At 41.1% G+C, this 13,097-nt stretch overlaps 1 long non-coding RNA gene across 2 annotated transcripts in view; it reads left to right on the top strand.

Moving 5' to 3' along the window:
* LOC120792922 overlaps nt 1-3,618 on the top strand; it is a 99,087-nt gene extending 95,469 nt beyond the window's left edge. For both annotated transcript variants that reach the window (XR_005707900.1, XR_005707899.1), the window contains 2 exons: nt 2,547-2,610; nt 3,193-3,618. This is a non-coding gene — a long non-coding RNA (uncharacterized LOC120792922). The remainder of the gene's footprint in view (nt 1-2,546; nt 2,611-3,192) is intronic.
* Nucleotides 3,619-13,097: the final 9,479 nt, after the last annotated feature.

The following is a 13,097-nucleotide window of genomic DNA, read 5'->3' as shown; positions in this document are numbered from 1 at the left end:
GACTGGTTCAAGCAGATCCCTGGTGTTTATGTCCCTGTGAATCCAAAGTTATTGTGATTTCTGCTGCAAAAAGAGTCCAGGCTATGCAGTTGACAGTAATCACGTTCCATTGCAGGGAGTGTTTTATGAAAATAAAGAAATAGTGTTTTGCTATAAAAGCATTTTTAGAATGTGATATCTGAACTTTGTGGAGACTCACATAACTATGACAGGAACACACGAGAGGACCCTATAACTGACTTTATAACAAATTTGTTTTTGCTCAATGGTAATTATTATCTATATTATTAAGACATACGTATCATCCATGTAAGTGAGATCATCTATCTGACATTTGATACATCATTGATAGGACATCAAGGCAGGATGTCAAGGCAGGTCTCACTAAAATAAATCTTTGATTACACACAGTGTACTGTTTGCTCTAGATGTCAAGTTCTAATATCAAAACTGTATGATCTATCATGTAAATGATATTACCACAGCAGCTCAGATCAGTCTTTGAGTTACTCAGAAGTTGTATGCAAAGCGCATTGCAGTGTCATCCAGCAGTCCACTGTCGGCCAATGAAATACATGCAAGTACAGATGGTATTCAGATGGAATACCCTATAGCATGTATCTTCTTGCATTTTGTTTATTTTAACTAGCAGGATTGAGACAGAGAAGAATTTACATCATAATGATCATTTCTGAGCACAGTACCAGGTAATCTGAGCTCAGTGAGTTAAAGACCGCCATGTGGTTTCTTGGGATTGGCATGAAGTTGTATCTTCAGTCTGTACACTGTGGTTACACACTCACACCAACACAGCCCATTCCATCGTTTTTTTCTAGAGCTATAGTCAGTCAATGTGGGCCTGTAAGCCATACTGTGTTTGTTATTGTGATGTCTGTACAGGGAAAAAAATTTTTTCCAATAACTACCTTTAAGAAAAAATAAAACAAATATACATAATAAAAAAATAACAGCTGAGTAAGGTGAGTGTGTGCTTTGTGACTCTGGAATCTCCTTGCATTTTGTATTATCCCGCCGTCTGTCTCGCTCTCTCTGTCGGATTTGTGATGGCGGGCATGGTCTGAACAGGGCACACACATCCGTCCACGTGCCCCTCCGATCCCAATCATTCATAAATTCAGCCAGAGAGATTTTTATCCACTATCCGCCCTGCAGTGTCTGTTATCTCTGCCCCCCCACCTCCCTTTGGCTATTAGGAAGGAATGAGATGTCACAATGCATACATACACAAATGCACTCACTAGTCTGATGGTGGGGACAGCTGTCTGTCTCCAGAAAATTTTCTCACTTCTTCTTTTTTTTTTTTTTTTACCCTTTTATGTCCATCATTTGGTTAGTTTTTCTACTTTAATCTTTTAAAGGCAATGTTCTCTACAGAGGCAACTTAAATCTCCTCCTATATTTGTGTCTTCTCTTTTTTGCTTCAGGTCTTCCGTTTACTCTCTATCTCCACTTTCTCACCATTTCTCCTTGTCCCTTGTCCAGAAAAAAAAGCAGTGAAATTTCCCCTCAGTCATTTAGCCCAGATCCAACACTGCAGGCAGGCAGTGTAGAGGCTGTAACTTACCAGAATGTAAATAGAGCAGTGTTTTTCACATTACTTCACCGTTTATTTTTAGTAGCTGAACAAGAGCAGGCAAGGGTGTGCCTTTTCAAGCCCCAACTGTAAGTCTTATCAGCTGAATACACAGAAAAAAAACAGAGAAATTATAAATCAAATAAAACAATAATGACCCCATACAGGAAGTGATGTGTTGATTTTTGGTTTAACTTTTAACTGTAACTGGCTTTTGGAAAGAATGTTGCCTCGGTATCTCTGTTTTACTCTTTCACTCTGATGCACTGCACACGCACTCAAGGTGTCATAAATTTCCGTTGCAGCTTGAAAAGAGTTAAGTATATTATATTGTATTCCTTGGTGCTGTAATAATGCAGTCTTAAGTGATGAGCTACAGATGCCAGGCTTCTGCCAACTCGATTTTCCCTCCCACTAACACCTTTGAAAGGCAGATTAACCTACTATATAATGTAGGTTATAACTTGTAGTACTTATGTATTACCAACAACAAATGCACTTCCCCAGCAAGGTCAAATCACAGACTGAGCTACAGATCAGTTGAGTACTTTGCCCAAAGACTCTTCAACAGCGTTCTTCGAGCGTAGTTGCCAGCCATTCCTCGATTACTGGGCCGCATCCAGCTCATACCTTCACTTTACTTCCAGGGATCAAACCAATAACACCAGTCTGTTTTAGCAGACACAGCACCTGCAGCAGTGGGGAAGCTAAGTGGTGGACAGTGGCTATGGCAGTCTCCTTGCCTCTGTGCCTGGCAGTCTTCCTCCCAGCCACCCCTCTGCTCACACCAGGAAATGTCTTTTTCCAACTCAGTCTCCAATGCACTTAATTCCTCCCGGCTCTCCAGCGACAAAGCCAAAAGAAAAAGAGATCAGTTGCTGGCAATAGCTAGCACTTCTCTAGCGTTCACTGTCTTCCTCCACCTCTTTCACACTTTGATTTTCCTTTGCAGAAATCGACATCAGCACTTGTCAAATGCAGCTTTGAAAATGAGAACACTAAGCAAAATCTGCAAGGTAATGCCATTCACACATTGCATAGATAAGCTACTTTTTTCTCAAACAAGCACAAGTCATGAAAGTTTTCTCACACAAAAGGAATGAAAGCAGTCTAGGTGTTTGTGTGTGTCAGCGTATATATGTCTGTGCGCTGATATGTCTGTTGTGAAAAAGGAGGTTCTGAACCCTCCATGTTCAGCACAGTCACTGATCATGATGACTCAGTTGAATTTCCACTGAGGTAAGCTGTCACTCTCTGATGAACAGTGAACTCACAGAAGCACTGAGTCACACACCACACACACAAACAATCTAATGTCCCCAACTATCTTATGGACCAGCTAGGATTATATGCTGAATATTTTCAGTGGAGCCATCAGTAAGTACAACAGAACGCAATTCTCTGTCCCTCTCTGTGATGATCTTGGTGCGTAGCCATAGATGCACACATACACACACACACTTGCACTTGGCCTTGTCCCTGTCCAAACAGCCCTTCTATAGTGAGAGGTTCCAATGGAGTGGATCAGCTCCAGCTAAGACACCCTTTCACACTTCCTCCCTCCCTTTCTCTAAACCCTCCCTCCTGTGCGACCACAGGGCCTTCCTTCCTTCCTTCCTCCTGACACAGAGGCCTGGGGGAGTTGCAGGGGAGTCAGGATGGCCGGATGTTCCCTGATCAGACAGACATACAGACTGACAAGGAGCAGACATGCAGACAGGAGGATGCTGCTGCTACTGTGGACTTTGGGCTCGGTTTTGTTCCCATCCGGAGCTATAATGAGAATGACATCATTCCTGTTTTGATAGAACAACAGGAAGATCGAGGAAGATGGAGAACAGCAGGGTGTGCGGGTGAGAGTATGAAGGAGTATGAGAAAACAAAAGGAAACATAAGTGTTGGTCATAGAGAAGGCAGAGCTATGATCATGCCAGTGGAGATATACTGTATTTGACCATAGGCATGCAAGAGGCTTTGATGTGCCCCACGGAATTATTTATTTTCAGATACATACTGTACATAATTTTTTCCCTCTCTCTTCTCCTTCTGAATCTAATAAAGCAATAAAATTCATAAAGTCAATTAAGTCTAGAGCCAGACTTGCCTCACAAGAGTTCTTTTATAGATGTCAGTCTCAAATACAGAGCGTAGGGTTAGCAGGCACAGTGCCTGCACTGCACATAGGAAGAGCCCCAGCTATACAAAGCAACCTCTCGTCTCTGTGTACAGCTCTGTACCTGCAAGCGTTTCATATAGTGAGACTTACAGAAGCTTTGTAGTTTCAGAGCACTTCTCAGTGCAGTTTATCTCCTCTGCAAGACAGCCATTTCCTCCACCGTTCTCAGGGGGAAGAGAAGAAGAGAAATGATAGCAAGTGGCTGGAGGAACAGAAGAAAGAGAGGAAAGAAAGACAGAATGAAAGAAAGTAGGGGGAGAGAGGGAGGATCACAATAATAGTAATCTCTCTTCTCTCCCCTCCTCTGTTTTTTTTCTTGGAAGAGGATACCGTGAGTGCCAGCTGTGCTCTGCTGCTGCTGTACAGTGCACACTACTTCAGAGAAGTCAACCTCACTGCACTCCATCCACCCCATTGAACTGCCAGCTCTGGCAATCAATTCTGAGCCTTCTGCTGTCACCGCGGGCCTCTGGACACAGCAGCTGGCTGCAGGAAGACAAGCGCTCTTCCACAGAGTCTGTCCCCCCATCAGCTGCACCCAGCTGTCTAGCAGCAGCCCCACTATTCAGAGCAATGCCTGCTGCCACTGGTGAGGGAGGCCTCTTTCACTGCTGTCACCGGTCTTTGCTGACTTGAGTCCTCTTCACCATACTTTCTTTTTCATTTCTTCCTTCCTAAACTTTCAGCCATACGAACACATCCACCCTTGAGCTGCACAGCAGGCCTCATATGTCTGGGCTCACTTTCTGTCTTTCTTTCTCTTTCTTCCCGAGTCAAATTGTCCATCTGTCTCTGCTTTTACCAATTTTTTTCCTCTACTTCCATCTTGCTTTCTCTCTCTGTCCCATTCTCCTCCTGTATTCAATGCTGGGTCTTTAGATAAACTTTCCTTCTTTTTTGCCATTGTAGCATTTCGTTCTTTCGCCACCATCATGTCCCTTCTGTCTTTCTGTTTTGTGGTACCCATTCCTCTTTTCCGTCTTTGTTGGTTAGCATGTCTCAGTTTCTCCACTCCTTTCTCTGCAGTTCTGTCCCCTTTTTTTGCCAATCGCTCTTATTTCCGCACAATTTCCATCTCATTCTTTGTCACTCTGCTGCAATCTAAACTATGTCCCCTTTTTCCAAATGTCACAATACTGTATCTTTTCTTTCCCTTTTTCTTTAGAGTAACTTCTTTTTCTGAACCTCTTTCTGCTGTATTTTTTTCACAGGTGTCTGTAAGGCGGGGATTTACATTTTCTCAGGACAGGCAGCCCGTGGAGAGAGGCCTGCTGGCAGATCAAAGGCTCCGGCTGTAAAACGATCTGAAAGAGTCCAGCATTAGCATCCATCAGGGTACCTTGAAAGCTCCCTGGTCAGCCGAGAGGGAAGCTGAGGGCCCCCCAAAGTGAAAGCCCAGTCTGGAGAGGGGTGATGAAGGGGCGGAGGGAGGATAGAATGGGGTGGATAGAGAGAGAGAAAGAGAGAGAAAGAGAGGGGGAGGGATGAATAACTCAGCTAAAGTCATGGAGGAAATATTTCCACGAGGGAGGAAAATTCCTATTACAAGCTGCAAATGTTTTTATTTCTCTTTTGGATTCAGCCCCCCATCTCTTCCTTTAACTCTTCCTCTCTCTTCCTTCCTCTGTCTTTTTAATTTCTTCTTTGCAGCATTGAGGCAGTAAGGGGAGAACACCTCCATCTGTGCAGCATTTCCACTCAGCTCAAAAGGCCCAGACTTTTACTACTCCACCCTGCAGTCTACACATAGGGTCATGTCTGGTGGAGGATTGGAAGTGGGGTGAATGAAGGAGGGAGGGATAGAGTGTGGGAGGAAGAGAAACATTGGGTGGCTTCATATATTGTATCTCTTTACATCAGAATTGAAAGTGGGAGAGAAAGAGAAATGACACCAGTATCTGGGTTTTGTGTGTGTGTGTGTTCCTTCTTTCATGCAATAAGCATGATTCATTGCCTCAAAATGGATAGGTAACTAACATGTGTGATAGGGATCAAGATTAGATCTGCATTCCTGGTGTGTTCCAGTGCCTCTGCATTTGTGTCTTTTTCAATAACAAAATTAAGCCCGTATTAATCACATAAATCTTAAAAAATAAGTCTGCATCTTTCTGGCTGATTTTGTGATAAAATTCCTTCAAGAAACAAGATTTATAGACAGTGAGACCTGACCACACTGAGTTCCTTCTTTCCTGGAAAGACTTTCAGCTACGTATGTTACACACTGACATTTTCAAATGTCTGCAGTTTTCAAATAACCAGGTAGAAGCACAACCACTGCTGACTATAAACCTCTTAGCGCTGACTTTCTCTCAGGCACCCTTAATGTGACAAAAATTCAGGTTGGGAATGTTTTGTCCATGAATGATTGATCTATGAATGAGTCTAAATTTTAGTGAGGTCGTAGTTCTCTCTGTGTTTTCTACAGTTCCGCAACTTGCAGCCATCATTAATGGGTCCTGGTTCAGTGTTAGATAAGGCTGAGATCTCCTAGAGGATGGTGTGAGAAGATTTTGCATGACTAGTTTATTTAGTAACAGTAAAAATACAGGTGTTACAGGTGTCTACAAGGTCATACTGGACTGAGAAGAGGGAGCAGAGACTGGCATTATGTAGCATGAATAATTTATGTTGTATTTATACTCTTTATGTTGCAAGGCATGAACTAATGCAGTGTCCACATAGACTGTAGTGAAAGCAGCGTTTTAGCAGAGCAGCAACAGCAGCTTCAGTATTGAGTTTAGGCCACAAGCATTTTGGAAGCACTCAGAGCCCAATACACAATCACTGTAGTTACACAAGTAAAATGATGACTTGAGATCTAAAGTAATTCTTCAGGTTGTGTTTACATGCATAAAGCATGAGTTAAATGCAAGATGTTGTGGACATTAGAGGGACAGTTGGGCATATAGCAAGTCTGACTTTTATGCAGGAGACTACACGAGAGTTTGCATTCAGTCAGAGATCTGCATTTAAGATTTAACAAAATACTATCAAACCGTAAAAAACTTTTAGTTGCCTAACGTTAACTATACCTTAAAAGTTTACTCTCCCATACTGTAGTTGCCATGCACAGAAAGACAAAAGTTAAAAAGCATTATATATATATATATATATATATATATATATATATATATATATATATATATATATGTTTGTGTATGTGTATGTATATATATATGTGTGTGTGTATGTGTATGTGTATGTGTATGTATATATATATGTGTGTGTGTGTATATATATATATATGTAAATATATACATGTGTATGTATGTATATATATATATACTGTAATAGAACCAGTAACTGGTTTTAATGTTGTGGCTGATTAGTATACTTTATATATAAAAAGCTCAGCTCAAAAGATTTAAAATAAATGTCAATTTACAAGTACACAATTTCCTTTATTATAGTTTCACAATTTTAATGTTTACTATAGTATTGATTAAATGAGATACGATTCCTGTATATGTGCTAACTTGAAATTTCTTGCATACTTGCACCAGATATTAGGAGAATATTAACCGTGCTTTTATGAAGAAGCAGAAATAAATTTTTCAGCCCTGTCAGTGAATAATGCAAACAATCTCATCCACACAGTTACTTACTAACAAAGATTCATTCCTCGATACATGCTTACACTCACTGTCTGGACCTTCTCAGGTGAAGCACACTCACAAATATCCAAACACATACTACTCATGGACGCAAAGTTCTTCCCAAACAGGATCACCCAAACACACACACACTCTGGCTGTGTGTCCCTCAGTCTGCAGCTTGCTGACATGTGTGGAGCCTCTACTGTACAGGGCCAGGGCTGCATGCCACTGTCTCAGCTCAGGAAAGGGATGTCCAGTTTGTTGCACATACACACAGAGACAGAGAGACAGTAGCGGAGCTCAGCACGGCCGTCCTGTCCACCCGAGGATGAGTTCCTCCTCTGTTTAGGGAAAAGGATGTGATCTCACTTGTTAAAAATCCAACCTATGTCGCTTGCCACTCATGACTTAATCCAGGCTTCTCCTTTGTGCACAGCGCCCTCCCATTCCCCTCTTCTCCTCTTACTTTCTCTTGCTCTCTCTGTCTCTTCCTATCTCTCTTCTGTCTGTCTCACTCTCCGTCGATCTAGCTATCTACATGTATGTGCCTTTCTATCTGTCTGTGTATAACCTAACATTTGTTTTCTTTACTACTGATGATGAAAGCCTATGTAAGAAAACAATGTATAATTCAGGATGGATGGTCATTTTATATTGTGCAGATTTACTATTAGTAGGTAAATACATCACTTCGGGTCATGGAAGGTGTACAAAACACATGCTTATAGGCCTTGCAATATGTGTGAGAGTAGCAAATTTGCAAAAAAAGATAAACTAATCAAAAAACACACAGTCAAAAAAATGCATGTCAGACTAGCCAAATTCCTAACTCAAACTGGCTACCATATAAGTGTGTGTGTCTGTGTGTCATGCTGTCTGCACATGATCACTAGCAGAATTTATTTGTGATGGCTTGACCCTTTATTTTTTTTTAGAGGAAAGCAAAGATGCTGTATCCATCTTGGGTATTCCTCACAGCTGGGATTTTACACATTGCCAGTGCACAAGTTAAAATTATTTGAAATTAAAAGTTTGGTCATAATCAACCTTTTAAAGTAAGTCTAATCAAACTGCATCTAAAGAAGAATCTTAAACACGAAGAAAGAGTTTTTCTTTCCGCATAAATTTTATCAGTTCTTCTTTATAAATTATGTAAATAATATGATGATTGTCAGTGTTGAGCTGAGCACTTAGCTCTGACTCTGCACCCAACCCTGCAGGGAGCGCAGCTGTGATTGTAGAAAGCCTTAAGTCCTCTGCATGGTTCTTGCAGTGGTGTATGCAAGAGAGGTGTGCAGCCACAAACCTTTGCAATTATGTAATTGAAAGACCCAGCACGTGCCTCTCGAAATCTGAAACATCACGGCCAGAGACCATGATGCACGTGCTCCGATCATTAACTCTTCTGCCTCCTCCGAAAACACACAGCCAGATAGCCAAAGTATTTTTAAAGACCTGAACTACAAGGAGGCAAGATTAAAGCAAGCATGTATGTATGTATGTATATGTATTTGTTGTAAACATTGCACACACAGCTGCAGAGGTGAGTGCGCACAGTTTGCTGCGAGGAATATGATGAGCCCCTTATTCTGCGAATGTATTTCTGTGTGTGTCTGGCAATTTTCATATGTGTTTAAGTAAATGCTAATACATATTCAAGCACAATAAACAGCTATTATCTCCCGCAAACTTAAACAAGAGATTGTGCATCTGTTACTGTTTTTAACACACTTTACTGTATGTGGGACTGTTGTTTCCAGTGCAACATGTTTGTCAGCTCTCTTGTTCACATCTACATATGTACATCCAGTGAAACTTTTCTGAGTGTTTTCATGATGCTCCTCATTAGGCTAGTCTATATAGGGGTCTGTCAGCATAACTGTGGTAACGGCAAGTGAACCAATGGGTTTTTTCTGAAAACCAAATACAATGTGCTAGTGACAGACACAATTATACAGTGGCCTTTAATCTGTGTCTTTCATGGTCAAAGTGCACATGAGTACAGAACTGGGCAACAGCTTGTTGAGTTTTTTGTTATGTTCAGACCAGCTGTGTGCAAGTATGTTTGTGTGTGTGAGTGTGTGTGGCTGTTCGAATTATGTGTTTGTTCATACAATCCTTTATGTGTTTAACATATTCTTATGCTTTATTAACTCTGCACCCCTGTCATCCTGGCCAGTGATCCCCATCTCCTTCCAGCAGGTCCAGCAGCCCTCCCTGCTTACACTGTCTTATTTGTCACAGTTTGCCAGGGCAGCTGTCCGCATGGAGCAAGTGACTGTGGCACCTCATAACTCAAGCTATAGGAGAGAATGAGAGAGAGGAACTTGATATACTTCATGCAAACAAAGCCTGTTGGACTTAACTGGCTGAGAGAGAATTTCTTATTCAAAACTTCTCAAACCACTCTGTTTCATTTTCAGACTTCAAACAACTTCCTCTTAATTTTCAGTTTATTTTTCTTTCATTTTCTCCACCTGGTTAATACTTCTTGTGTTCAAAGCAGGTTGGGGCCTGTTTCCCAACATGCACTGGATAGAAGGTGTTAAGACAATGTGGATGCGACATCAGTTCTCTTTAAGGCTTCATAGTAAATAAAGATGTGCATACACACATTCACATACACACTCTCCAGGAGAGAAGGATGTAAGGAATGAAAAGAAAGAGTGAGAAAGAAACATGAAGAGAAGTAATCTCATCCCATTCTCCTAGATAGCTGTTTATCTGTCTGACTCACTTTTTGCACCCACATCCTTTTCCAAATTTAAAAAGTTTCACTAATCCCAGTATGGTGTCATTTAAGCAGTCAAAACATGGTCCCCTCTTATATATTCAATATTACATTTCATTTCATTATATAGGTCCAGTAAGGACTGTAGAGAATCATCGAAGCCTACAAGATCAAAGCAAGTCTGAAACCATGAGGCGCGAGATAAAATAGATCCTGGCCAGGCAGCATCAAGGGCAGTAAGAGATATGGAAGTAATGAAGCCACCCCTGTCCTCAAAACAGGCTGCTGAAGGATGAAGAACTCATATGTAACAAGTTTATTACCCTCTGCATTTGCATTACCTGGGGTGTACTGTCATTTCCTACTTGCATGCAAAAAGCCCAAGGGAACAAACCGTCAGGAAGTTCACTGAGAGCCAAGTATTGTGGCCAGAGAAACTGGACCAACCTGACGTCTGCTGTTTGAAACTGGAGTAGCACAAGGATGTTTGGAAACGTCTTCCTGGTTCCAATACTCTCTGGGTGATCATATATATCAATATTTGCATTATCATTTTTATTACATTCACTTTAGACTTAAAGCACCATTCTGTCAGGATATGTCTGAAACAAATATCACGTAACTGGAAGTATTAACTGCTGTAAAGGAATTTAGTCTTGTCAAAAACTGCGAATATGAAAATGCAAGATGAAAAACTTCCTGCTGTATTTCAGTTGAATATATGCACTACATAATACTGATTTCATGTGAATACATATTGTGCATTTAAGACTTTATCTTATTATGGGTGCACTCTCGCTCTTCAGAAATATAGATTGGGGACCCAATCACTGATTTGTGAGGTCACCCTATAGGAAATAGACAATTCAATGTCTTTAATTAAAAAAAAAAAAAAAAAATCAGGCAGATTGCCAGTGTCACAGGCAAGCCGATTCGGTGACATTTGCAGATCTCTAACATAGCCTGACCCTTTATGCATATGGCAGGAAGCTTTGTTTCACAAATACAGAAACTCTTAAATCAGCAGTGTTGTAACACTTTTTTATTACACATTACTCACTAAAAAAGTAAACTACATTACTTTAGTTACTCATCCTGGATCTCTGAGAGGTGCCTTTAAAACAACTCCAGATCCTCCTCAACCATAGGTCTCATTTCTGTTTTCATTCTATGATGTAGAAATACATACCAAGATATTTGATATTAGCCCCAGTGACTGCACACAGCTCTTCAGAAGTCCCATCCTCACAGTGAAGCTACGAGGGTCACACACCCTCCAACTCCAAACAAAACCCAGAAGATTCCTAAATACAAGCTTACCGGTGGCTAATGTTAGCAAGCAAACTAAGTAAGAATGTAAACCATAAATAAGACAACTTTTTTCTCCCTTCAGGCGCATTTCTTGTTACAAGAAGTCGCATTTCTCCTATCTTGGTAGAGGCTAACCTCTCATCACCTCCCGCGCCAAGTTATTCTACTCTACTCTACCTTAACGTGGGACAGCACTTAAAGTCACATGGACAGACAGAGTGAATCAGAATCAGAATCAGAAAATCGTTAATGATCCCCGCAGGGAAATTATAGAATTTCAAACTGAATCTCTTACACTAATCTGTACTTAAAATGTAATCACATTACTAAGTAATGCGTAACTGCCCAACAGCATACTTCTCCCCAAGAATTACTGTCATAATAAGTAAAAATTCTATCATGGACCTTCTCAGGTAAACTTTACGTCTTTAGAGTGATACTGAAATACAAATGAGGATAATACTGCTTTTGTTATTTGAAACATCCTTAACTGATATATAGATTAGTAAACCACAGAATAACATAGTTATACCATCTGTAGAAATCATACAGGAGGACTGGAAGTTTCTATATTGATGATAAGGTTTGTTATTACCTACCTGTGTGATATTCTGCTGCAAACTCTCCGGGCCTCGGATTTCTGGTATCAGTTTTGTGAGCACTGTTGACCACACAGCGTGCCCTCATCGGCACACACACATTCAGCTGAGGAATGTCTCTCACAATCAACGTTATCAGGTGTTTTGTCTGTTTTGTCTGAGGGGCATCCGAAGAGGGCTTGGCGTTACTACTGATAGGCTTTTCGGAATACACATCTCTCTCCTCTTTTCTCACACATCCCTCTCTCATACTGTATCATTCCCTGCTTCCTTCTAGAACTCTCTCTCCATTTTTCACATATCCCTCATCTGTTCACATTTTTCTTAACTTCACCCAACATTAAAGCTCGTTCTTTCCCCTTTCTTAAAGTTATTTGGACGAGTAATACTTAAAGCACCTCCCTAGTCTTCTTTCAGGGCCTGTCAAGAGTTAAGGTATGCCAACATGTTTGACTTTGATTTGCACAGGGTCTTTTTTCTTTCAGAAACACTCCATAGCCTAGCCCTCCTCCACGCAGGAAAGATGTTGTTACCTTGTTCCCAGGCCTACCTCCTGCAGCACCCCTACCCCTGACCCGTAACATCCAATTGATTTATCCCTGATTGTTAGGAGGCCTCTGGAGCTGCTTCTCGATTGGCTCCATATGAGAACAGTGTCAAGAGGTCATCTATAACAATCATTTTCAGTGGCTCATTATTCCCAGGCCAAACAACCCAAAGACCCAATTTCCTACAGCGCTGTTCATAAAAGTGACAGATGGACCTGGAAAAGCTTTCCTATAATCGTTAGCCTGCTGAAGTGCTACATACAATGCTCTTTAGTATAGTGGAGTTTGGACTCTGTTCCCTCTCTCTCTCTCTTTCTCTCACTCTTTCTTTCTCGCTCTCTCTCTCTCTCTCTCTCTCTCTTTCTCACCCACTCCTTCCACCTTCTCTATCCTGTTCATTTTTTCCAAGGTGAAGAATGTGAAGGAGGAGAACGTAGTGTGTTTAATAGCTTTAGGCCATATTCCACCCAGTTTAGCTTTCCTCCTCGTCATATGGCCCACAATGTGAATCCAGCACACAAATATTTGCCAGGTAGTTTGTG

Source organism: Xiphias gladius, chromosome 8, assembly GCF_016859285.1.
Source record: "Xiphias gladius isolate SHS-SW01 ecotype Sanya breed wild chromosome 8, ASM1685928v1, whole genome shotgun sequence".
NCBI lineage: Eukaryota > Metazoa > Chordata > Actinopteri > Istiophoriformes > Xiphiidae > Xiphias > Xiphias gladius.
This window is presented reverse-complemented; position numbering and strand designations above follow the sequence as displayed.